A 25860-nucleotide genomic window follows, 5' to 3' on the forward strand; every position below is an offset into this window, starting at 1 on the left:
GGCAGACCAAACTACCAAGCCAATTCTTCACCAGAAAGGAGACAAGCTACCGGGGACCGGTTTCTGGCATTTCAGCCTCTTCGGCCCGGCTTGCTTGAATCCTGATGGAGCAGTGAGAAAGGGACTCATGTCTGAGTATACCCTGCCACACCTATAGTGGCCAAAAACGATACAGAAAAGGGGGTGGTGATGAACAGAGTGTCTGAATTAAGCAGACCACTCTTACCCAGTCCAAAGATCAGGGCTTGATCCATCACCGTTATTTATCTCACTGCCCCATCCCAGCTCAGAACCTGGCTATATGCAAATTAGTCTGTCCCTGGCCCAGTGCATCATGGGAACAGGGCAGACCAAACTACCAAGCCAATTCTTCACCAGAAAGGAGACAAGCTACCGGGGACCGGTTTCTGGCATTTCAGCCTCTTCAGCCCGGCTTGCTTGAATCCTGATGGAGCAGTGAGGAAGGGACTCATGTCTGAGTATACCCTGCCACACCTATAGTGGCCAAAAACGATACAGAAAAGGGGGTGGTGATGAACAGAGTGTCTGAATTAAGCAGACCACTCTTACCCAGTCCAAAGATCAGGGCTTGATCCATCACCGTTATTTATCTCACTGCCCCATCCCAGCTCAGAACCTGGCTATATGCAAATTAGTCTGTCCCTGGCCCAGTGCATCATGGGAACAGGGCAGACCAAACTACCAAGCCAATTCTTCACCAGAAAGGAGACAAGCTACCGGGGACCGGTTTCTGGCATTTCAGCCTCTTCGGCCCGGCTTGCTTGAATCCTGATGGAGCAGTGAGAAAGGGACTCATGTCTGAGTATACCCTACCACACCTATAGTGGCCAAAAACGATACAGAAAAGGGGGTGGTGATGAACAGAGTGTCTGAATTAAGCAGACCACTCTTACCCAGTCCAAAGATCAGGGCTTGATCCATCACCGTTATTTATCTCACTGCCCCATCCCAGCTCAGAACCTGGCTATATGCAAATTAGTCTGTCCCTGGCCCAGTGCATCATGGGAACAGGGCAGACCAAACTACCAAGCCAATTCTTCACCAGAAAGGAGACAAGCTACCGGGGACCGGTTTCTGGCATTTCAGCCTCTTCGGCCCGGCTTGCTTGAATCCTGATGGAGCAGTGAGAAAGGGACTCATGTCTGAGTATACCCTGCCACACCTATAGTGGCCAAAAACGATACAGAAAAGGGGGTGGTGATGAACAGAGTGTCTGAATTAAGCAGACCACTCTTACCCAGTCCAAAGATCAGGGCTTGATCCATCACCGTTATTTATCTCACTGCCCCATCCCAGCTCAGAACCTGGCTATATGCAAATAAGTCTGTCCCTGGCCCAGTGCATCATGGGAACAGGGCAGACCAAACTACCAAGCCAATTCTTCACCAGAAAGGAGACAAGCTACCGGGGACCGGTTTCTGGCATTTCAGCCTCTTCGGCCCGGCTTGCTTGAATCCTGATGGAGCAGTGAGAAAGGGACTCATGTCTGAGTATACCCTGCCACACCTATAGTGGCCAAAAACGATACAGAAAAGGGGGTGGTGATGAACAGAGTGTCTGAATTAAGCAGACCACTCTTACCCAGTCCAAAGATCAGGGCTTGATCCATCACCGTTATTTATCTCACTGCCCCATCCCAGCTCAGAACCTGGCTATATGCAAATTAGTCTGTCCCTGGCCCAGTTTTGTCCACCCTAAGCGTGGAAGGGTATACTCAGATGTGAGTCCCTTGCTCATTGCACCATCAGGATTCAAGCAAGCCGGGCCGAAGACGGCTGTAATGCCAGAAACCGGTCCCCGGAAGCTTGTTTCCTTCCCAGTGTAAGAATTGGCTTTTGTAGTCTGGTCTGCCCTGTTCCCATGATGCACTGGGCCAGGGACAGACTAATTTGCATACAGCCAGGTTCTGAAACTGGGATGGTGCAATGAGCTAAAAAACGGTGTTGGATCTAGCCCTGATCTCTTGACTGGGTGAGAGTACTCTGCATAATTCAGATACTCTGTCCATCACCACCCCTTGTTGTAAATAATTTTGTCCACCCTAAGCGTGGAAGGGTATACTCAGATGTGAGTCCCTTGCTCATTGCACCATCAGGATTCAAGCAAGCCGGGCCGAAGACGGCTGTAATGCCAGAAACCGGTCCCCGGAAGCTTGTTTCCTTCCCAGTGTAAGAATTGGCTTTTGTAGTCTGGTCTGCCCTGTTCCCATGATGCACTGGGCCAGGGACAGACTAATTTGCATACAGCCAGGTTCTGAAACTGGGATGGTGCAATGAGCTAAAAAACGGTGTTGGATCTAGCCCTGATCTCTTGACTGGGTGAGAGTACTCTGCTTAATTCAGATACTCTGTCCATCACCACCCCTTGTTGTAAATAATTTTGTCCACTCTAAGCGTGGAAGGGTATACTCAGATGTGAGTCCCTTGCTCATTGCACCATCAGGATTCAAGCAAGCCGGGCCGAAGACGGCTGTAATGCCAGAAACCGGTCCCCGGAAGCTTGTTTCCTTCCCAGTGTAAGAATTGGCTTTTGTAGTCTGGTCTGCCCTGTTCCCATGATGCACTGGGCCAGGGACAGACTAATTTGCATACAGCCAGGTTCTGAAACTGGGATGGTGCAATGAGCTAAAAAACGGTGTTGGATCTAACCCTGATCTCTTGACTGGGTGAGAGTACTCTGCTTAATTCAGATACTCTGTCCATCACCACCCCTTGTTGTAAATAATTTTGTCCACCCTAAGCGTGGAAGGGTATACTCAGATGTGAGTCCCTTGCTCATTGCACCATCAGGATTCAAGCAAGCCGGGCCGAAGACGGCTGTAATGCCAGAAACCGGTCCCCGGAAGCTTGTTTCCTTCCCAGTGTAAGAATTGGCTTTTGTAGTCTGGTCTGCTCTGTTCCCATGATGCACTGGGCCAGGGACAGACTAATTTGCATACAGCCAGGTTCTGAAACTGGGATGGTGCAATGAGCTAAAAAACGGTGTTGGATCTAGCCCTGATCTCTTGACTGGGTGAGAGTACTCTGCTTAATTCAGATACTCTGTCCATCACCACCCCTTGTTGTAAATAATTTTGTCCACCCTAAGCGTGGAAGGGTATACTCAGATGTGAGTCCCTTGCTCATTGCACCATCAGGATTCAAGCAAGCCGGGCCGAAGACGGCTGTAATGCCAGAAACCGGTCCCCGGAAGCTTGTTTCCTTCCCAGTGTAAGAATTGGCTTTTGTAGTCTGGTCTGCCCTGTTCCCATGATGCACTGGGCCAGGGACAGACTAATTTGCATACAGCCAGGTTCTGAAACTGGGATGGTGCAATGAGCTAAAAAACGGTGTTGGATCTAGCCCTGATCTCTTGACTGGGTGAGAGTACTCTGCTTAATTCAGATACTCTGTCCATCACCACCCCTTGTTGTAAATAATTTTGTCCACCCTAAGCGTGGAAGGGTATACTCAGATGTGAGTCCCTTGCTCATTGCACCATCAGGATTCAAGCAAGCCGGGCCGAAGACGGCTGTAATGCCAGAAACCGGTCCCCGGAAGCTTGTTTCCTTCCCAGTGTAAGAATTGGCTTTTGTAGTCTGGTCTGCCCTGTTCCCATGATGCACTGGGCCAGGGACAGACTAATTTGCATACAGCCAGGTTCTGAAACTGGGAGGGTGCAATGAGCTAAAAAACGGTGTTGGATCTAGCCCTGATCTCTTGACTGGGTGAGAGTACTCTGCTTAATTCAGATACTCTGTCCATCACCACCCCTTGTTGTAAATAATAGTTGTACTTCTAGTGACTTTTGCCTCCCTGCAGTAATAAACGCTGATCTTTGACGCCGAAGGAAGTGTCCCGTGTCTCTGTCACTTGTGCGCCGAACAGGTATCCCATGAAGGTTATAGGTGTTGTTCCCTGGCACCGCTGGTTCTGTTAAAAGTCCAGTCCTTCAATTCTTGACCACCCACTTCGAGGATCGGCTCCAAAATGATGTCGGCTTTGGAGGCGATGCGGCATAGCCGCTGGCATCGGGCCTACGTCACAAAGTCGGAGCAGCGCTCAGGGCTTGTGGCAGGTTACGATGTCGCTTGTTGGTGTCGATATGGCACGGCGGCCGGCGTCGGGTCTACGTTGTAAGTCAGAGAAGCGCTCACGGCTTCGATGCAGATTATGGCTTTGCTCGCCGGCGTCAGTTTTGCAATTTCCTTCTGTAGCAGCCAGAAAAGCAAGTTCCAGATGCAGGCAAGCATATAGGGTGAAGTCTTTGTATCCCTGAGACTTCAGACAGGAGGCAAGCTCAAATTCTAGCCCTTGGAGATTTTCTGCAAGATGATGAAAGTTTCAATAAAAGTCATTTCTCCTTTCCTTGGCAATAAAGAAACCACTGAAGGTCATCCCCAGCAAACAACACACTGGTATAGGGGTAGTCAAAAACTCCTGCTGATTCTCTTGTTCTTCTCCTTGATTCCCAGAAGTGATCTAAAGTTCTGGGGTCTGGGTCCCCCTTTTTATACACACAAATCCTTTGTCTCTGAAGGCAGAGAGTGTCTGTACCTAGTCTAAACCAGTTCTGGGTGCATCCTGCCAGTGCACAACTTCTTCCTTTGTCAGGGTGGGCCAGGGTCAACAGACACACCACAGGAGGTGGAGCCAGCATTGTGGAAGGCAGACACAGCCCTATTCAGGCCCAGGTGTTACTCCCCCACCACTCTACATGCAGACAGGTCTATTCAGCCCAGTGCTGACTCACCCTGTCTCCTGGAGCTCCCTCAGCCCCTGTCACTCACAAACCAGACATGGAATACACATCCTTGCAGAAGCAGGCTTGGATGGTTAGGCAAGAAAATACCTATTTCTAAAAGTGGTAGTTTCAAACACAGAATGTTTAAAACCAACTTCACTAAAAGATGTATTTTATTATTCTGAGTTCAGGCATGTTAAATTCGTTTTTCTACCATGTTCCCTGGGATAGTTAAGATTATAAGGTGTTATAACCAAACTGCCATTCTGGCCTATGGGGACAGGTAGCCTTGCAGTAGTGAAAAACAAAATTGGCTGTAATTCACTACCAGAACATGCTACACACATCAGTGCATGTCCTACCTTTCACATACAATGCACCCTGCCCTAGGGCCTACCTTAGGGGTGGCTAACATGTAGAAAAGGGACAGTTTAGAGACTGGTCAGTGGGTGCACTTTATAAACAACATAAGGCCTCACCTAAAAGACACTTAGTCCTAACGTAAATAACAATTCCAGGGTTTTCAATACTCTTCTCAATACCCTCGAGTGTGTACAGTTCAGCTACTCTTGTTTGTCACAGTGTCTCACTAAAAACAACAACTGCTACCATCCAGACTCCCACCTTACAGCAGTGAAAATATGTGAGAGAAAGGAGAGAGTACCTCATGGTAGAACCGCCAACGGGGTTTCTGACTAACAATCGCTAGCTTACCCACTTCTCATCATCGGTAACTCTCTCTCTCTGAGTGTGTAAGAAGTAAAGAAAAGACAGGAAAAAACAGTGTTTGTTCTCCTTTTCGAGAACCACAAAAAAAGTGGTGACACAAGTGATAGTGAGACAAAATAACCGTGCTTACTATTGTGTATATGTGCCTAATGAACCCCTGTGAGAAATAATGAACGTAATTCTGTGAGTGGGTTCACTTACCAAGTCCACATGGCAGTACTGGACTGCATACCGGCTCTGCAAAGGCAGGCCTGAGACACACTTTACAAGCTGCTTCTGTGGGTGGCACAATCAGTGCTGCAAGCCCACCAGCAGCATTTGACTTACAGGCCCTGGGCACACGCAGTGCCCTGTACTAGGGTCTGACATGTAAACCAAATAAGTCAATCATGGGGTCATTAATCCAAGACATCAAATTAACATAGGGAGCACTTGCACTGTGGCACTGAATAGCAGTGGCACAGTGCTCACATACAATGCACCCTGCCCTAGGGCCTACCTTAGGGGTGGCTACCATGTAGAAAAAGGAAGGTTTAGGGACTGGTCAGTGGGTGCACTTACCAAGTCGACATGGCAGTACTAGTGGAAGGGAGTCTCATGCCAATGCTACCAGGTCTAACAGTGGGCAGTATTGAGGACTGGAAAGAGAGAAAGAGGTGATAAAAAAATACAGATCTTGTATGATAAAAGGAGGGCTGTGAAGAGAACAGTGGTCGACGTGGGAGACTGGGTCAAGATGAAGTCTCCCAGATCCAAATTCAGTCTTCCGTTTAAGGTTATCAAGGTTTTCAAAAATGCAATAACGACGAGTGAGCCTGATTCAGGCTCTGAGGTGGAAGAGCCTGTTGCAGGAGAAAGGGGCTCTGGGCCACTTCACTTGAAATGTATTCCCCGACGTTTGCACGATTGTGTTTCTTAAAGTGAGCTCTTTTCCCATTTGCCATGCACCCCAGTTTTCTCTTTGCCTATAAAATCGCTTTGTTGAGTTCTACAAATATCCTACATGCATTCTCTATTATGTTCTTTGTATCCTTTGCATTCATAGTTAAGTTTCCTTTTATTTATTTTATTTATCTGTGTCATGATATTCTGCAATGTGGGGATGGTTGCTAGGGTGTGGGCTGGAATAGAGACATTTGTCATTCGGTCTTAGCTTGATGAAGGATGGGGTCTCTGTAGCTGTGATACTTAAATAAACCTTTCTTGACCCCCGTATGATCTACTCTGCTTTCTGGAGGGACACACTTCCACAGACGTCCATGTTAAATCTAGCAGCGCACAACCCACTGAGCATTCCTGCAGGTGTTATACTTGATGGCAAAGGTTTATTGTCAGCGGTTTATGCCATAACGCCTAAAACATTGATATTTACAGCACGTAATAAAACAATCACAATTCTTGTTAATTTAAAATGACTTAAGCACAGATCATATAAATACTACACTTTGCGCATAATCCATGATCTGACTTGAAGTGCAAGTGCAAACGGATGACGTACATCACTATTAAAACCAATCAATTAGATAGAGCGGTCATTAGATCTTACAAAGCGTCCCAACTAACAAGCGCATATCGAGGTGCAGACACCGGCGTCTCCGTCTGCTTGTTGCCTACTCAGAGCAATTAAACCTAATAGGAAGCCTGAAAGCTGTCTTATAAACAACAGAAATAAAATAAGAGCACAAGCCTGCTGCGCAAATGTTGTCTATTATGTTACAAAAACGAGGATTTGACCAAATAATTACAGTTTTGCTGAAAGCCCTATGGAAATTAACCCTTAGATATGGGCCAATAGACGTCCAACACCTAAGCGAGCATTTTATAAAGTGCAGGTGCAAGTAGAAATGTGCAACAATACCTCTCGATGCTCTGTCCAGTCAATACGGGGCTCCTGGTCGTCCATTTTGCCGTAGTGCCTTAAATACCGGAGTCGAGCCACACTCCAGTTTATGAGGGCAGATATGTCAAAGGACAACCACAGCCCCCAGAGACAACTCGTAAAATGGCAAAACCATCACTACAGTTGGTTTATGGTTTGCACCCACTTCCTTCGCTGCTGTCTGTAGCAGGTCTGCATATACGAAGCAACTGCCTGGCAAATCTCCATACGATCAGTTCTATAACATAAGAAAAGTGCTGCACTGCAGCATCTCAGATTACGTTTTAGAAAAAGTGGACGTAGGTAGTAGCTTTGGATTTTAAGCGACATATCACACAGCAGCATAAAACACATAAATGACTCAGGGCCCCCTTATGTACTGGAACACGTGTTAGATCCGCCTCCAGGGGCTTTACCCATGATTTAGCAAAGGCCCCCATCGGAAGAGTTCCTAATCTGAACATGAAATATAAAGCCCTTTTCTCAGGAGGGAACAGCAAGTCCTTGAACGGCTCCCAGCGCGGTTCACATTTTACTTTCAGGTAATTAGTCGCAAGGATGCCTTTCCTGGCTTCTTGCTTGCGCCACATGAATGGGCAATATTTCATTGTAACCAGTTCTATGGTTGCCTTATTCATAAGTTCCAGGTTATTCGATTGCTCTACTCAACTAGTGCATGTTAAACGTTCGTAACGTACTTGAACCAGGATAAACTATTGTAATCCTGCATCGTCGCAGTTCCTTCAGGACCATTCTATATGAGGGAAGAGCTGGAGTCGACCACACTCGCACCCGGTGTCTTACGGGAAGAGATCCTCTGGTGAACCCCAGCTCAGCTCTTAATACTGTCATTGGGGTGCCAGGACCCAGGATCAGTACACGTTACAAGAACATTTTCCCAGTTTTTGAAGAGCGTGAACCTTCGTAAAATCCCACAGTTAGCACCATAAGAGCAGGCCACCCGTGCATTTGTCTTGAATGTGTCAGTGCTAGTTTTATTGGTCTCTTGCTGCTTGAGTTAGCAAAATGTAGAATCGTGGCGACAAATTTGTTTCTGACTTCGCCAGATGAGCTTTCCAATATAAATGGTCATCCATTCGTATGCCGAGGAAGCCATGTTTTAATTAGCTTAGTTGGGTTACTATCAATCCTGAATGTCAACAATAACTTTGATTTAGGATTAATTATCATATATTTTTCTCTTTATTGATTATTAACTTCTGTACTTTAGAGAATAGCTCGAAGCATTCCAAAAGTTGATGCATTGATTTTTCAGTATGCGCTAATATTACTGTATCATCTGCAACCAGCGGGATCGGAATATTCTCCTTCTCCAATATCGGAACATGAAGACCAAGATTCCTGAGAGAATCAGTTCCATTGATGTAAATGTTGAATAAAGCTGGGGCAAGTACGCAACCCTGTTTATTTCAAACTTCTCTGTGCATTCTCCTTTTACACTGAATCGTACTCTGGAATGATTGCCGCGGGGCAGATCCTTTCGGATACTCAAATAGTTGCTTGGAAACTTCCTTCCTCCAGAAGACTCCGAAGGACGGAGCGGCAGCAGAATAGAATCCTGTTTTTAGGTCTCCAAAGACCACGAAGAGCGGGGAGTTTCCAGGGACACGTACTACATACAGATCATGTACAACCTCAGAGCCGGGTCGATTCTACTTTGGCCTTTTCAGGATCCGGCCTGAAGGTTAGAGAGAATATAGTTCTCCTCTGTCCAGGTCTCGTGTCTTGACAGTAAGAGTTTCCCTAAGATTTTCCTGATGTTGTCTAGGAAGGAAATTAGCTGATAGTTGGAGGGGCCATCTCTCCCCCCTTTCTTGTGAATCACCACAGTTATGGAAGACTTCCATGATTCTGGAACCACACCAAGAGTCATTACGGTGCTAAATAAAGCTGTTAAAGACCCTGAGGTACTGAACGTCTGAACTGGCCATCCCTCCTTTCCTCTGAATCCATGCAATAACGCTTAGTGGAGGTGTGGAGGGGGGAAGCCCATGTTACCGCACAGTAAACAAAGTGATGCTATAAAGAGAACAAAGGTATGCCCAAACTAGTAGACCAGGAACCTGGAGGAACAGCAGGTAACCAGTAACAATGCTTCGCCGTAGACTGATTTCTGAAAAATACCAACTCGATGACTGTGTGGATGCCGCCTCTCTCCACGAACGGTCCATTAACCAGAAATGTACAGTTTTGACATTTGCTGACACGACTTCGACAATTCTGAAAATACAGTTAAAAAGCAAAGATCGAACAATCACACTTGATTCAATCTATTCACAGAATTTAGCAGATTATCCAACCCACCCATAGTATCATGAGACGACCATGAGACCGACCAGATTAACCCCGTACCATAGGGACCACATGAGCCTGACCAGATTACCCCACCTGTAGTATCATCAGACCACCATGAGCCAGACCACCCGTAGGATCATGAGACCACCATGAGCCAGACCAGAGGAATCCACCCATAAGGTCATGAGACCACCATGAGCCAGACCAGATTATCCCACCCATAGGATCATAATTTAGCAGATTATCCCACCCACCCATAGGGTCATGAGACCACCATGAGCCAGACCAGATTATCCCACCCATAGTATCATAATTTAGCAGATTATCCCACACACCCGTAGGATCATCAGACCACCATGAGCCAGACCAGAGGAATCCACCCAGAGGATCATGAGACCAGACCAGATTACCCCCCCATTGTAGGATCATGAGACCAGATTTTTTTGTCCTCATTTTGCGATATATATGTTTAAGGTTTTACTCGGGAGCCCATTCCATCCAAAACATTTTTTTTTTTACCTTCACGACCCCATATTCGTCTATCTGAGGAGGGGTGTTTCTCACATCCGTTGTTTTTAGGATTTGGGAGCTCCTGTGACCTTTGCCATAATCAATAATTCTGGTATGTTGAGAGTGAGCTAGCCTTCCTGGCTACTCGACGGGAATAAATCCAGTCTGAATTATTGTCTCCGCTTTAATCATAGGACTTTGTTTTTCGAGACCACCTTTGCTCATTAAGAGTCCTGTTCCAAATTATAAAAGTTTTCCCAGATTTCCCAAAAATTTAACTTTTTACTCGGTTTCCCTTGTCTGTCATTTCTATTAGTTTTTATTACTGAGTTTAGCCAATCCCCATGCTGAGGCGGTGTTGGTTTAATCCAATTTATACAAATTTGTCGTCTAGCCAGAAGTATCAATACAAACAGTAGGCTTTCTTGGTTTTTAGTTAACTTAACCAATTCATTATTTAAGTCAATCCCAAAGATAATAAGATTTATACTCACATTTACTTGTTTTCCCAGAACCAATGATATCATCTTACCCACTTCTTTCCAGAAGGCGTCTATCATGGGGCATTCTATAAACATGTGTATATCGTTTGCTCTTTCCAGACCGCATTTTGGGCAAGCTTTGACGGTGGCACCTCTGAATTTAGATAGTTTCTTAGGGGTCCAATATGCCCTATGTATTGTAAAAAGATGGTTTCTCTTCAGTGCGGCTGGTTTTATGTGAGACCAACATTTTTCCAATGATTTTGTCCAAATGTTATATACATCTACATCTGGAATGTCATTTCTCCATAATGTTTCCGGAATCTGTACATCTTCTTCTCCTGTTGTGATTAGAGCCCAATACCACCTAGATATTTCCTTTTTTATTGGGGAGGATTTCAGCATTTCTTTCTCCATATTTTCATTTCCTTCTTTTTTATCTGTGATCGATTTTGCCCAGCTTGACAGTTGATAGTACTTAAATTTGGACACTGTTTCGTTTGTATTCATTGCCAACTGGTTCCAGGGGATTATGATGCTTCCTGTCATCAGTTGACCCCATTTCACAATTCCATTTTCCTTTAAAGGGAGGGCCAAGGAGTCTTTTAAACATTCTGGGGTGCCTGGTGAATCCCAGATAGGGGCATGTGAACTATAGTATGGTATGTTAAAGGTGCTTCTCACTTGATACCATGTTTTTACTGCATTAGTTAATATCTTCAGTTTTATTTTCTTGAAGTATTTTGGGTGTCCAAATTTATATAGGAAATGATCGCACCTGTCCGTCATAATTTGCATAAATTCAGGGAGAAACTGGGAGGTCTTAAGAAGTGGTCTCATATTTTTAAATTGGAAAGCCTTACAATATTCGATTAGATCAGGACTTGCAATTCCCCCTTCATGTTTTCGTCTCCTTAGTTTTTTCCAAGATATCCTTGCTCCTTTCGATGACCAAATAAAACTTGTGATTTTCCCGTGTATCTTCTTCAAGGCGTCTCTCTTGAAACTTAGTGGAATTGTATTAAATAGATAGGTGAATTTAGGCACAATAGACATTTTAACTATATTTGATCTCCCCAGGAAACTGAGAGGTAGCCCATCCCATACTTTGAGTAGTTTCATGGTTTCAGTGGCGATTCTATTCAGGTTTATCTCTGGTATTTTTTCAATGTCTTTCACCAGTGTGATTCCTAGGTATTTTATTTTCTCTTTTGTATATGGGTTGTTGACGTTAGTGTTCCAGCTCATTGCCTCGGTTTTTTCTTGATTTGTAAGATATCCTGATACTTTTCCGAATTTGATTATTGTAGACTCTATTGCGTCCGAAGAACTGTTATAGTCATTTGTGTGGTGTTGGGTCAAATCAGGCCTACATACTCTGCTAAACTCTCGAACACCTTAGTATAGAAGTTGGCACAGAATGTTCATCCTCAATGTCAATAGCCATTATTTTCAATATTTCATCATTGATCAGTTTCTCTTGCTTAACAACAGCTCGTTTGGACGGAATACAGGCTGTGATACATACAGAACATAATGTAGGGACACATTGAATACATAGACAAAGAAAAAATAGTACTCCAATAAAAACACAGAGAATCGTTAATAATTTCCAACCCCAAGTACTAAGCAGGGTCCAGAACCAACCAGAAAAGGTCCATGTTCCATTTTCTGGATGGATCTCAGCAGCTATTTTATGTAATTTTGTAATCGAATCATATACAGAAGGTGAGTTATCTGGTACGTAAACGCAACAACTACTTCCGATGACGCGGCATGCTCCACCTCTATCAGCTAGTATCACATCTAGAACCATTCGATTCTGGAGCGCTACAATTCTGGTAATTTGTAATTCCTCAGTAATATTCCCTAAAGCAGAGGCAGTTTCATTTGCGACGGCTTCCACCACACGCGTAAGCCGCCTTATCTTCCTGCTATTCAGTGCAGCTCCTACAAATGAAAATAACCCCAAATTGAAATCTACATATTGTTGTAATGTGGTATCAGTCTGGTCTATTTCATCAAAATCTATTGTTCGTTTCACTCTATTCAATATGAAATCATGGTACAAAACATAATCATTGTGATACATGGGAGGAGCAATAAATACAGGTGGTAATACAAAAGCTATATAACACGTTCCCAACCATCCCAATGGTAGACGGTGGTATCCCTTATTTCCACAAATGAAATATGTGTTACGTGAGGCTACAAATGCAATTCCAGTTGGTGTATCAAAGGTAAGTGTAATATTACATTCACTGCGGCCTACAGGGATTGCACCTTTATTTCTAATACACAAATCTGTTTTTGTATCAATGACTGTTATTATATGCATGTTCGTCACATTTATAAGTCTTTGATTCGTATATACGCGAGGTGTAGAAACATTGTCCGGACGGTACTCTTCCCATTCGAATTTAGTTCCTTCAGCATGTGGATAGCCGTCTTTGTCGTTATAGCATATTTTATTCAACCGAAAAAGTAGTCCACCTTTCGTTGGCCATCGCAGAGTAAAAAGAAGAGTGTACCAAGCATGACAAGAACCATTATGAGTAAACGGGAGAGGAATGAGTGGTGTTCCTCCTTTCTTCTCATGTCCGGGCAACATTCCACATACCCAACAATTGGACGTGTTGGTCATATTATGAGTGTGATGCAAAATCTTAATAAAGCTGTTGTTCAAATAAGTCTGCCTATGTCTTTCTTCGTGAAAAGGCAGAGTGAAATGAAAATGTTCGGATGGACTTGGAGTGGTGGGCAGCAAATGTTCTCGTACAGGAAACAACAGTTCTATAGTCCAGGCTAATACTGCGATCACCACTACGGTCAAGACAAATAAAACAGCACCAAGAATTCTCCCTCTTCGTGTCGAAGGAGATGCCATAGTTCACAAAACAATACTCTTCAAAAACAACACTAAGCCGAAAAAATAAAAAAAACGATGGTTCTGAACCGAGGCTGCCGTTGATTTGTTCTCCGGGATTCAAGACGGGTGTCGCTACACTGGGCAGAACTGATCCCCCCCCCTTGATATTCCCGGCTTCCGTTTCACAAACCTCAGAGCGGTTACCAACCAGTTTCAAAAACACAAAAGGAATCTTATTTCCTGGGGCGTAGATTATACTTCACTTTATCAGAAACAACGTGGTCCGGGAAGGCTCCCTCCAATTCATCAGACGTGACGGCTGGGCTCTTTTCTGTATCCAAAATCTTTCTGTAGTCGGATAGCACCACAGGGCTCACCAGATCCGGAGAGACACGTCGGCAGTGCGTTGAATGTATCCACCGCTTCTTGTTGGTGACTCTCACAGCAGTTCGCGTAGCCAGCAGCACTTGCTCAGGGCCATGCCATCTCGGTTCCAAACTGCTGGATCGCTCAAAGACTTTGACCATCACGTGGTCCCCAGGGCGGAGATCGTGAGCCTCACCAGTGGAGTTATCAGGGAGCGCCTCTCGAACCTGTTGATGAATAGAAAGCAAATCATTTGTTAATCGTGCCAGATAATCGTTCATCATTATACAAGGCATATCATGTATCAAACGAGGTTTTGGAACTCCCCAAATATTCATAGGCCTTCCAAACACCACTTCATAGGGTGTGAGGCCAGATCGAGAATGTGGCACTGATCGAATGGACAGCAATGCCAAAGGCAAAGCATCCGGCCATTTCAGAGATGTAGATGCCACTATCTTTGCTAACTTCAGCTTCAGAGTTGCATTGTATCGTTCTACTAAACCTGCTGATTGCGGATGAAAGACAGCATGGAATCGTTGCTTGATTCCCAATCCTTTCAGGACGTATTCCACTACTTTCCCGATGAAATGAGGGCCATTATCACTCCACATAAGTTTACAAACACCGTAGCGTGGGAAGTACTCTTTCAGTAACACCTTAGCTGTTGTCAATGCTGTATTGTCTTTCGTAGGGTAAGCCTCAATCCATTTGCTGAAGGCACACACCACTACTAGGACATACTTGAGATTATTACAGCGCTCCAGCTGGATGTAATCCATTTGTAGTACTTCGAATGGTGCAGTAGGTGGAACAAACCCACCTTTAGGAGTATGAGTCCCTTGTCCAGGATTGTGCTGCAAACATATCAGACAGGTCTGCACTACTCTCTTAGCCGTGCTAGCAATGTCAGCATTTTCCCAAACTCGTGTAAGCAATTTAGTAATTGCGAGAGCTCCAATGTGTGCCAGCCCGTGTGTCATTTGCACCATTGTTTGTACATAGGCCATGGGTAGTTTCCATCTCTCCATATCTTTACTACGCCAGCAACCCTCATCATCCAATACTCCTTCAGTGGCCCATTTCACAAGTTCGGCCTCTGATGCTGACTTCTGTATATCTAGTATTTCTTCTCTAGCATCATGCCACCGCTCAGCTTGTGACTTCACCACATACATGGGGAAATTATTTTGCAGCATAGCGGTCTCTCTCGCAATGCGGTCTGCGAAAGCATTGCCTTGCCCTATTTTGTCCGTCACCTTTTTGTGTGCACTGCACTTGACTATTGCAACTTTCTTTGGGCATAACAGTGCATTCAGGAGATCGCGTACCAATTCTCCATGCATGATGTGTGCTCCGTGTGAAGTCAGGAATCCTCGTTCCTTCCAAAGTAGGCCAAAATCATGCACTACTCCAAAAGCGTAACGACTATCCGTGTAAATGTTCACATATAGTCCGGCACTTAACTCACATGCCTTCGTTAAGGCTATCAACTCAGCCGCTTGAGCCGATTTTTGGGGTATCCGTGCTGCTTCTACCACAGTCTTAAGTGTCGTGATCGCATAAGCTGCGGAAGTCGTACCATCTGGTAACCTCACGCACGATCCATCAACCCACAGTTCCCCATCTACATCTGGAAATGGCGTATCCTGTAAGTCGATACGACCCTTTGTCTGTTCCTCAGTCAGAAAAACACAATCATGTTGTTCTTCCTTCTGGGTCTCAGCAACAGGGTCCGGCAATAAAGTAGCAGGATTTAGTGCTGCACATCGTTTTAATGTGATGTGAGGCGCCAACAACGTTAGCTCATATCCTGTAAGTCGGGCACTGGTTAGATGCTGCGTTTTCGTTTGATTCAGTAACGCATCTACCGCATGGGGAACTAGCACCAACAATTTGTGTGACAAAACTATTCCCTCACTTTGTCGTATCGCAACTGCTGTTGCTGCAACTGCTCGAAAACATCCAGGCAATCCTCGAGCCACAGGGTCGAGTACCGCCGAGAAGTATGCACAAGGCCTCTGTTTATCTCCGTGTGTCTGCACTAAGACTGACAATGCGCACCCATCCTTCTCGTGTACATATAATGTGAAAACCTTCGTATAATCAGGTGTACCTAACACTGGTGCAGAACAAAGAGCTTGTCTCAATTGTTCAAAAGCATTCTGACATTCATCCGTCCATTCAATGGGAATCGGTGTATCTTTAGACAACAATGCTAACAATGGTTTAACAATATGCGAAAAACCCAATATCCATTGCCTACAAAAAGACGTCAAACCTATAAAGGCGCGAACATCCTTCTGAGTGCGAGGGACTGGAGTATCTAGAATTGCTTGAATTCGATCTGGTGTCAATGCACGGCCCTCCTTAGACAAAAGATGACCGAGGTAGGTCACCTTTGGTCTACAATATTGCAGCTTTTTCTTCGAAACTTTATGATTATGTTTGGCCAGGAAGGAAAGCAAGGAAAAGGTACTCTTCTCACATTGTTCTGGCGTGTCTGCAGCAAGTAAGATATCATCTACATATTGAATGAGAACCACTCCCTCCTGTAAGTCAAAGGAATCAAGCTGTCTTTTTAATGCCTGACTATAAATGCTAGGACTTTCAGTATAGCCTTGAGGAACTCGACAGAATCTGTACGATTTATTATTTAACGTAAAGCCGAATAGATATCGACTGTCAGGATGTACAGGGATCGAAAAGAAGGCATTCTTCAAATCGATGACTGTAAAAGCAGTTGCCGTCGGTGGAACCAACGTAAGCAATGTGGTGATGTCAGACACCACTGGATACTGAGGCACTACTATCTTGTTTATTTCCCTCAAATCAATAATGAAACGGTAAACCTTAGCATCTGTATCTCTTTTAAGGATTGGTAAAATTGGGCTATTACAAACATTGTAGGGGACTTCCTCAACTACTCCTGCCGAAATTAAATCATCTACAATGTGTATCAAAGCAAGTTCACCTTCTCTGGAAATCTTATATTGTGGGACACGTGGCAGAGATACTCCCTCCTTTACAGTAATACGCACTGGAGGAATTATCATCTGCCCTACATCCGTATCGGAAGTGGCCCACAACGTTTTCGGTAAGGAGGCCAGAACTTCAGATTCATGGAGAAAACACACTCGCTCTAATTCCGGGTAATTCTCATTCAACACAACTCGCACTCCTTCTGGGGCACAGCGAATAGTAGCTCGAAAGTGTTTTAACATATCGAGTCCAATAATATTATCTGGTGTATTTGGAGACAACAAAAAGGGACAAGGGGCAGCAAATTTATCAACATGAAATGTAACTGGTTGAGACAGTGGGCTAGAAGTAGGTGTTCCATCGAACCCTATTGCTGTAATTACCTCGCCAGACAGGGGAGCCCTTGGAACCAAGTATTTGGACAAAGCGCTACGAGTAGCTCCTGTATCGACCAGAAATTTATCAGTGGAATCCAGAACATGTGCTTCTATGTATGGACCCCTCTGATCAACTGGTACCTCAACCGATTCCACACCCCATCCTACGCAATCCTATGCGTAATGCTCATCCCGTGGTTCAGCAGGACCACCCTCATTTATCTGATATTGATTGCGATTATCAAACGTATTATAATCTGACTGACCACGACCCCTTGCTCCATATCCTCCACGATCATTCATGCCATAACCTCCTCTTGACCCTCCATAATAGTTCCTAGATCTCCCACTTCCTCGTCCCCTCAAATTACGCTGCTCTCGAAACACCGGACAGTCTGCAATCCAATGCCCAAACTGTTTGCAGTATGCACATTGATTCACAGAAATGTCAGAACGAGGGGGAGGAGCATTACTGTATGATCCTCGCCCTCCTCTACTGTTTCCTCTCGTAGCCTGAACCTGAGCTAACATTACCTTCGTTTTCAATTCCTTCGCCTTCTTTTCACTACTTTCTTTCGCCTCCAATTCCTGTCTTTCATAATATTGAGCCATAGTCAATAAAGAAGCAGGGGTTGCTGTGGTCCATGAACTTTCACTCGCTTTTAATCGTTTCGCAATCTCCGGTAGGAGATTAGCTACATACTTATCAACGAATAGATGCCTGCCAGTATCTTCTGTCAATAATTGACCACTGTAATCGTGGAACGCTTCCTCGAAGCGAGAGAAAAAATCGGAAACTGATTCATCCGTTTTCTGCTTACACGAGGCTAATATAGTCCAATCAATCTTTTTAGCGGGAGCAAGAGTCTTTAGTTTTGTTAGTATGGCCCCTGGAAGGTCTAATATTAATTGACACGGCTTACATGCTGGTTCTCTGTCTAAATCAGCCTGAACAAGATCTTTCCAAGTGGCCCCGAGAGTCGTGAGGTCATCAAACCTACGAATTACTCTCCACATATCAAGGGGCAATATCAACCCGAAAAATAGATCAATATCAACTAACGTCATGATACATGAAGAAATTGCACTTTCAACATTTTCATAAAAAGCCGCAGGGTTTTTACGGGGATCAGGTAAAGCATTCTTAAGCGCCATGACATCTGCTCTATTCCAAGGCGTATAAACCCAGTTATATACAAAATACCCTTTCGCGTCTTTGGATCTTTTATCATCATCTGTACCATCCCCTTTATGAGGGACATATAACGGCGCAGCTTCTCGCATAGGTCTAACATTAATCGCAGCGATCTTATCTGTTTCAAAAATAGGGCATTCTTTGGATATCCCTGTCGCTCCGGACGTAGACGAATTCTTCGACTTTTCCAACTCCCGTAGTCGTGTCGCCTCATTACGCAGTTCAATCAAACGCTTGAAGAAGTCATCCGCATCTGAAAGAACAAAAAGACCTTTACGAAAATACTCACGACCCTTGGATATCTCCTTCGGTTCTAACTCGAGAGAATATTTTCTATACCGCTCAACAACTTCATCTCCAAAATGATCTAAAAAATACAGTCGTTCCTTATCAGGCCACTGTTCCATTTGTTCAGTAACGTCAGAAACAGTAACAGTATTAATATTTAGTTTTCGTGCAAATGAACGTAATTCCGCAGCTCGTTCCGCATGTAACCTGGTACGCTGTGTTCGATCACTATCCTCGTCTGATCCCTCGCTCGGAGCCGTTGGCGTGACGTACGGGGGCGGACAACGATCTAGTAATGAAAAATCATCCGTTTCATTAGTAAGGACTGGATAGAGAGGACGCCTGATAGGGAATTGACCATTAACCTGTAAATTGCGTTCTCGTCTCTCCCTCTCTTTCTTTTCCTGTAATTCCTTCTCCTGTAGCTGTAAAGCTTTGTCATGTGCAGCCTTCCGCTGCACTTTCTCCGCCAAGGCTTCCTCACGCTTCGCTCGTTCACGCACCTCTTTCTCCCACATGCGCACACAATCAAACATATCTTGTCTAGACCTTCGCTGAAACAAACACTGTTCCACATACTGTACCTTTCGAAGGTCAAACGACCCATATAGTGGCCACTGTAATTCACGATCAGTTTTAGTATACTTATGCCATAATGTACTATACATTATTGGTGGAATACCGAATTTGACATACATTTCACGATTTGGAGTCCCCTCTGGGGGAGCCGGCTGTTTTGCACTTAATCGATAATTGGTACCATTTTCAGAACAGCACATCCTACAGAGTGTGCTAAAAACAGGCATGTTTCAAAAGGTACCACGAAAACGCGATACTACAAAAATGCCACCTAACACGGTGTACCGTTCAAATCAAATAAATCAGAGAAATATCCCTACATGCCTGCCTATGTGAGGTGCACTTCACATATTCAAATTCAAATTCAAAGATTCAAAACGTTAGCTAACAAATTCAAATTCAAATTCAAAGTTTCAAAAAGCCACAGTGAGTGTCAGCAGACTACCTCATCAATCAAAAGCTTACCAATTTCTTTTCAAACGTCCAAAGTCCAACTGCCAAGTTCTGTGGTCAAATCAGCCAAAACGGCACATCACGACAATCCAAGATCAGAATCTCAGTCGAAGACCGGCGCCACCTGGAAGGTCAGATCGGAAGGACGGGAAAACACACCGTGGGTGCCGAGACTCGGGTCACTCAGTGGCAGCGTACGCGTCCATGGCGAGTTTCCTGACCTTCGTCACGACCTCTCCTTCGGGCATCCGAGTCGCCGATGAGTCCCTTCGTGGTCGCCAATTGTGGTGTTGGGTCAAATCAGGCCTACATACTCTGCTAAACTCTCGAACACCTTAGTATAGAAGTTGGCACGGACACTGGAAAAGGTAAAAGACAAATTTATTAAGACCCCATGGGGTGGTGATACATTCCCACAGCACCCTTCGGTAATGTAAGAAGTAGCACACCGAACATTGGTGCGCGACCTCTTTTATACAGTTTATTAGCAATAAAAAGATAGGCGGTTACAAGTTACACATTTTAGGTACATATAAGGTCATTTTTGGAACACGGCCAACATGTGGGAGGAGTTTCAACAGCACTGGTCAGTTAGTGTGAACATTCCTAAAGAGTGACCAATTGGTGCGTAATGCGCATGTGCGCTTGACCAGTACTAAAAATAGCCTGTTGCCGAGCAGACTAGTGACCATGGGTATCGAGAAAGGACAAAAGGGCACACTGACCACGAGGCAGCGTGTTCATAGGAAACGGAAGTCAGAGGGATTCAAAATGGCCCCCGTTCGTTTTGGTCAAGTTAACAGAAAAGACCGTGTAGCTGTGCTAAACGCTAACTCAGGAGCTGCCAAAACACGACATTTGTAAAAATCATTAGGTCATCGGCATATAATGCCACTTTTTTCGACCAATCCTGATGCTGGAATGGGGTTATTATGGCATGATTTCTTAATGAGATTGCAAGGGCTTCGATATACAAGTTGAAAAGCAGGGGCGACAGTGGGCATCCTTGCCTTGTCCCTCTTTGTATCTCAATGTTGTTTGTGAGATTCCCGTTGACTAATATTTTAGCCCTTGGTTTGGTATATATCTCTGCCACCATGTTGCCGAAGTGCTCACCTAGGTTGTATTTATCGATGACTTTGTTAAGGAATGACCAGTTTACTCTGTCAAACGCTTTGGCAGCGTCGAAAGTGATTATGGTTAATGGTATTTTTTCTGCGATGGCTATATCTACTGCGGCAAAGAGTTCATGAGTGATTTCTTGTATTTGCCTACCCTTTATGAAGCCTTTTTGATCGGGATTTATCAGTTTTGTCATTATCACTGCTAATCTTTTCGCCATGACCTGCATATAAATTTTGTAGTCACAATTAAGCAGTGAGATGGGTCTGTATGACTCACATATTGCTGGATTTTTTCCTGGCTTTAAAATTATGCTAATTGTTGCGTCATTCCAGGAATCTGGGTTTTTATCTCCTTTTTTATACGTTAGATTTAGTAATTCTGTTAATGGTGACGTCAGAGAGTCTCTTAGAATCTGGTAGAACTCATTTGGTAAGGTATCCGGGCCAGCTGCTTTACCTTTTTTTAGGCCTTTTATGATGGTTCTAACCTCTTCTATTGTGATATCTTTGTTTAGCTCTTCTTTTTCTATTTCGGTTAGTTTTGGGAAGGGTATATGCTCTAGGTATTTGTGGATCTGTTCCTCTGAGGGATTTACATCTTCCTTATATAGATTAGAGAAAAATTTCACAAATTCCTGCATTATTATTATTAGTCTCAATGGGAAGCCAGTAAGATATCTAATCATGAATATGGAGAAGGATGCGGAAAACTGTTGGCCTGGAAGACGAAAAAAGAGCAAACTAGAAACAAAATAATCTGCATTCAACGAAATAATATAAACGAAACTGAGGAGCCAGACCAGATTATCCCACCCATAGGATCATGAGACCACCATGAGCCAGACCAGATTATCCCACCCATAGGATCATGAGACCACCATGAGCCAGACCAGATTATCCCACCCATAGGATCATGAGACCACCATGAGCCAGGCCAGATTACCCCCACCCGTAGGATCATCAGACCACCATGAGCCAGGCCAGATTACCCCCCCATTGTAGGATCAGGAGACCACCATGAGCCAGACCAGATTACCCCCCACCCGTAGGATCATGAGACCACCATGAGCCAGACCAGATTACCCCACCCGTAGGATCATGAGACCACCATGAGCCAGGCCAGATTACCCCCCACCCATAGGATCATGAGACCACCGTGAGCCAGACCAGATTACACCCCACTCATAGGATCATGAGACCACCATGAGCCAGGCGAGATTACCTCCCACCCATAGGATCATGAGACCACCATAACGTTGAAGTGAGAAGCAACAGCTAGGACGCAGACATGCGCTGTATCAGAAGTCCACAGTGATGGGTCGAGGAGATGCGGTCATGGAGTGACTTGCACATATTCTCTTACTTTAGCATTCTCTTTTTTGTGTTTTCTTTCCTTTCGTTCTTCTCCTTCCTGCCTGTTTTTCTTCTTCCCCTCACCCCGCCCGATTGCCCGAAATTCTTTCATTTATCAACCAAGGGGTAAGATGTTAATTAAAGCTTAATTTGAGCCGGTGGTCGCTGGTGGGGCCCATCTGCACTCTCGTTTTGGAGGCCGGCACTTATTTTCCCTCACCAGACTTTTACCCATAACGAGGGAGTGAAAAACACACGAGCGGGAAGAAAGAGGAAGAGAAAGATGAAAAAAAGTGCCAAAGCGAGAATGCAGGGACATACAGGAGTGAGATAAAGATGCAGAGAGTGTCAGGGGTGGACTAAAGAGCCAAGAGGTGGAATTAAGAGTGAGATAAAGGTGCCGAGATTGTCTGGGGGTGGATTAAAGAGCCATGAGGTGGAATCAAGAGTCAGATAAAGGAGCCAAGAGTGTCTGGGGGTGGATTAAAGAGTGTCGGGTGGTGGATTAAAGAGTCATGAGGTGGAATCAAGATGAGATAAAGGAGCTGGGAGTGTCTGGGGGTGGATTAAAGAGCCATGAGGTGGAATCAAGAGTGAGATAAATGTTAATGTTAATGTTAATGTTATATGTGCTTGTATAGCGCGCAGCTGCCCCAGCAAAGGGGCGTCCCGGCGCCTACTGTATGAAAGTGAACAGAGGATAGGAAGATAGGAGGGGAGGGAGATGTTAACAGAAGAGGTGTGTTTTTATTGCTTTCCTAAAGGTCAATAGATTTTGTATCCCTCGGATCTGGTCTGGAAGGCCATTCCAGAGTTTGGCGGCCAGGTATTTGAAGGAACGGCCACCCATCCTGGATAGTTTGATACGGGGTACCGTTGCGAGATTTTGGCCTTCTGAGCGTAGGGCGCGCCGAGGGACGTAGGTTGACAAGAGTGGGCAGAGCATGGGGGGGAGGTCGTTTTTAGGATTTTAAAAGCTAGGCATAGCGTTTTGAAGTGTATCCTTTTCTCCATTGGGAGCCAGTGGAGCTTGATAAGGACGCTAGCCACAGACGTGTGGCGAGGGAGACCTACCAGAGCCCTGGCGGCAGCGTTCTGGACTCGCTGAAGTATAGCTTTTTCTGTAACGTTCATTCCTACCAAAAGGGAGCTGGCGTAGTCCAGTCTGGAGAGGATGGCAGCTTGGACTATCATCTGACGGGTTTGGTGGTCAAAGAATCCTAGGATAGGTCTAAGGTTCCGTAAAATGCCGAAGCAGGTTGCTGCCACTTTTTTAGTATGGTGAGTAAATTTGATGGCAGAGTCTATCCAGACTCCTAGGTTTTTGACACAGTCCTTGGGCTCAGGTGGTTGTCCCAGGTTTTCTGGCCACCAGTTGTTCCCCCAAGTGTTTGTCTTTTTTCCCACCAACAACACCTCTGTTTTACCAGCGTTGATCTGGAGGTAGTTCACTGTCATCCATTCTGTGATGTCAATGAGAGTTTGTTGGAATTTTTGGGCGCTGTGACCACTTTCATCGTTTAATGCCACCACCAGCTGCGTATCATCAGCGTAGGATACAAGAGACATTCCATTTCTCCTAGCTACCTCTGCCAGGGGCTGGACATACACATTGAACAGGGTGGGGCTAAGAGCTGACCCCTGGGGTACGCCCTGTTCAATGGGACATTCCCTGGAGAGGTAGGGGGGTGGAGACTCGAAATGATCGGCCAGAAAGAAAGTCTCTAAACCAATCAAGAGCGAGTCCTGATATCCCGACCTCTTTTAGCCTGAACAGCAAAACTTCGTGTGACACCGTGTCGAAGGCAGCACTGAGATCAATAGAATCAGTGCTACCGTTCCACCAGAATCTAAGATGGTGAGGAGGTGTTCTGTCACACTTAGTAGGGCTGTCTCGGTGCTATGTCCCGCCCGGAAGCCATGTTGTGACCAATCTAAGATGTTATTAGATGACAGGTATTTGGTCAGGATGGAATTTACATGGGCTTCTGCTACCTTGGCTGGCCATGGTAGGAGGGATATAGGTCTAAAGTTTTCGGCAATGTTAGGGTCCAGCGTAGGTTTTTTTTTTTTTTAAATTGTTTTTATTGTTGCATCACAGAATGAAACTTGCAAGAAGATATATCCGTTGGTGCAGCGTCAACATTCAGTCTGCACCAACCGTTAGCGCAAATTTCCATTTTATCTTTTCGTTTGCTAAACATAACTTCTAACTTAAAGGTCAATGATTGGATAGTATAGCACCACGCGGTTCGAACAATGCTGTATTAATTAGTAATAGTATAGCAATTATAGTCACGCACCCCTCCGTTCACCTACGTAGTTGCTCAGCCATGTGCACATTCCCACCTCCCTTCCCTTCCTATTCAATTTCATCCTCCTCCCCCGAACTATCCATGTCTCCCTCTTCTGGCAGTGGCCCACACAAATCCCCCCTATATGTGTTCCATTGTGACCACAATTTGTTCCACTTACGCGGGTTGGCTCTCTGTTGGTATACCGCCCGCTCCCAGCGTAGGTTTTTTGATGATCGGTGATATCCAGGCTTGTTTCCACTTGGAGGGGATTATAGCTGTAGAGAAAGATTTGTAATGATGTCTCGCAGGGGGCCTAGAAGAGTTATGTCAGCTTCTCTGAAGGTTTCAGGTTTGAGAGGGTCTGCCGGTGAGCCAGACTTGATTTTATTACAGATTTTAGTAAAATCTTCTGAGCTTAGGGCCGGGATGTTAGCGAGGTTGGGTCTGCTGGGGTCATTGGATGGGATGAGGTCAGAGGTGGAGGGAAAGGTAATGTAGATTTTCCGAATTTTTTCTAAGAAAAAAGAGGCCATGTTATCACATAATGCGGGTGAGGTGAGGATTAGCCACAGTTTTTTTAGCAGTGAGTTCTTTAAGAATTTTAAAGATAGTTTTAGAGGCATTATGGTGTAGTAGGCTGCCCTGGTCCTGCATATGCTACGGTGGTAGGTGTTTTGCGATTGTGTGTACAGAGTCTTGAGGGCGGGGTCATAGTTTTTCCTCCAGCATCTTTCGGCTTTTTTGCACTTTTTTTTAGTGCGGAGAGTTCCTTGTTGTACCAGGGACTGGAATCGTGGGCGCGAGCTTTGATCCATTTAGTTGGGATTAGGGTATCTAGGGCTTGGTTAATACACTCGCAAAATTTGTCGTATTCATGATCAAGGTCTCCGCTAGGTGGGGGGGGATGAGTAGTGAGGAGTGCATGGAAGTCCTCTATGTGGAGCTTCCTCCAGGGTCTTTTTCGAACCTGCTGAGTGGGCTTAGTAAGCAGGATGTTCTTGCAGGGTAATAACATAGTTACTAGACAGTGGTCAGTCCAGGTCATAGGGCTGGGCGTTTCGACCTGCGCATTAATTATGTTTGTAAAAATGGGGTCCAGGAGATGGCCGCCACTATGGGTAAGGCCCTGTATAAGTTGGTCTAGTTGAAGGGCCTCCAGATCAGCTAGTAGAGTATTGATCTTTGAGTCTCCCTTACAGTCGAAGTGGATGTTCAAATCTCCAATAATAGTGAAGTTGGCAGTTTCAGTGATCTGTGAGCATAGGTACTCGAGGAGTGAGTTAGTGAATTTAACATCAGTTCGTGGTGGCCTATATAT

This window comes from Lissotriton helveticus (assembly GCF_964261635.1).
Source record: "Lissotriton helveticus chromosome 1_1 unlocalized genomic scaffold, aLisHel1.1 SUPER_1_unloc_45, whole genome shotgun sequence".
Lineage (NCBI taxonomy): Eukaryota > Metazoa > Chordata > Amphibia > Caudata > Salamandridae > Lissotriton > Lissotriton helveticus.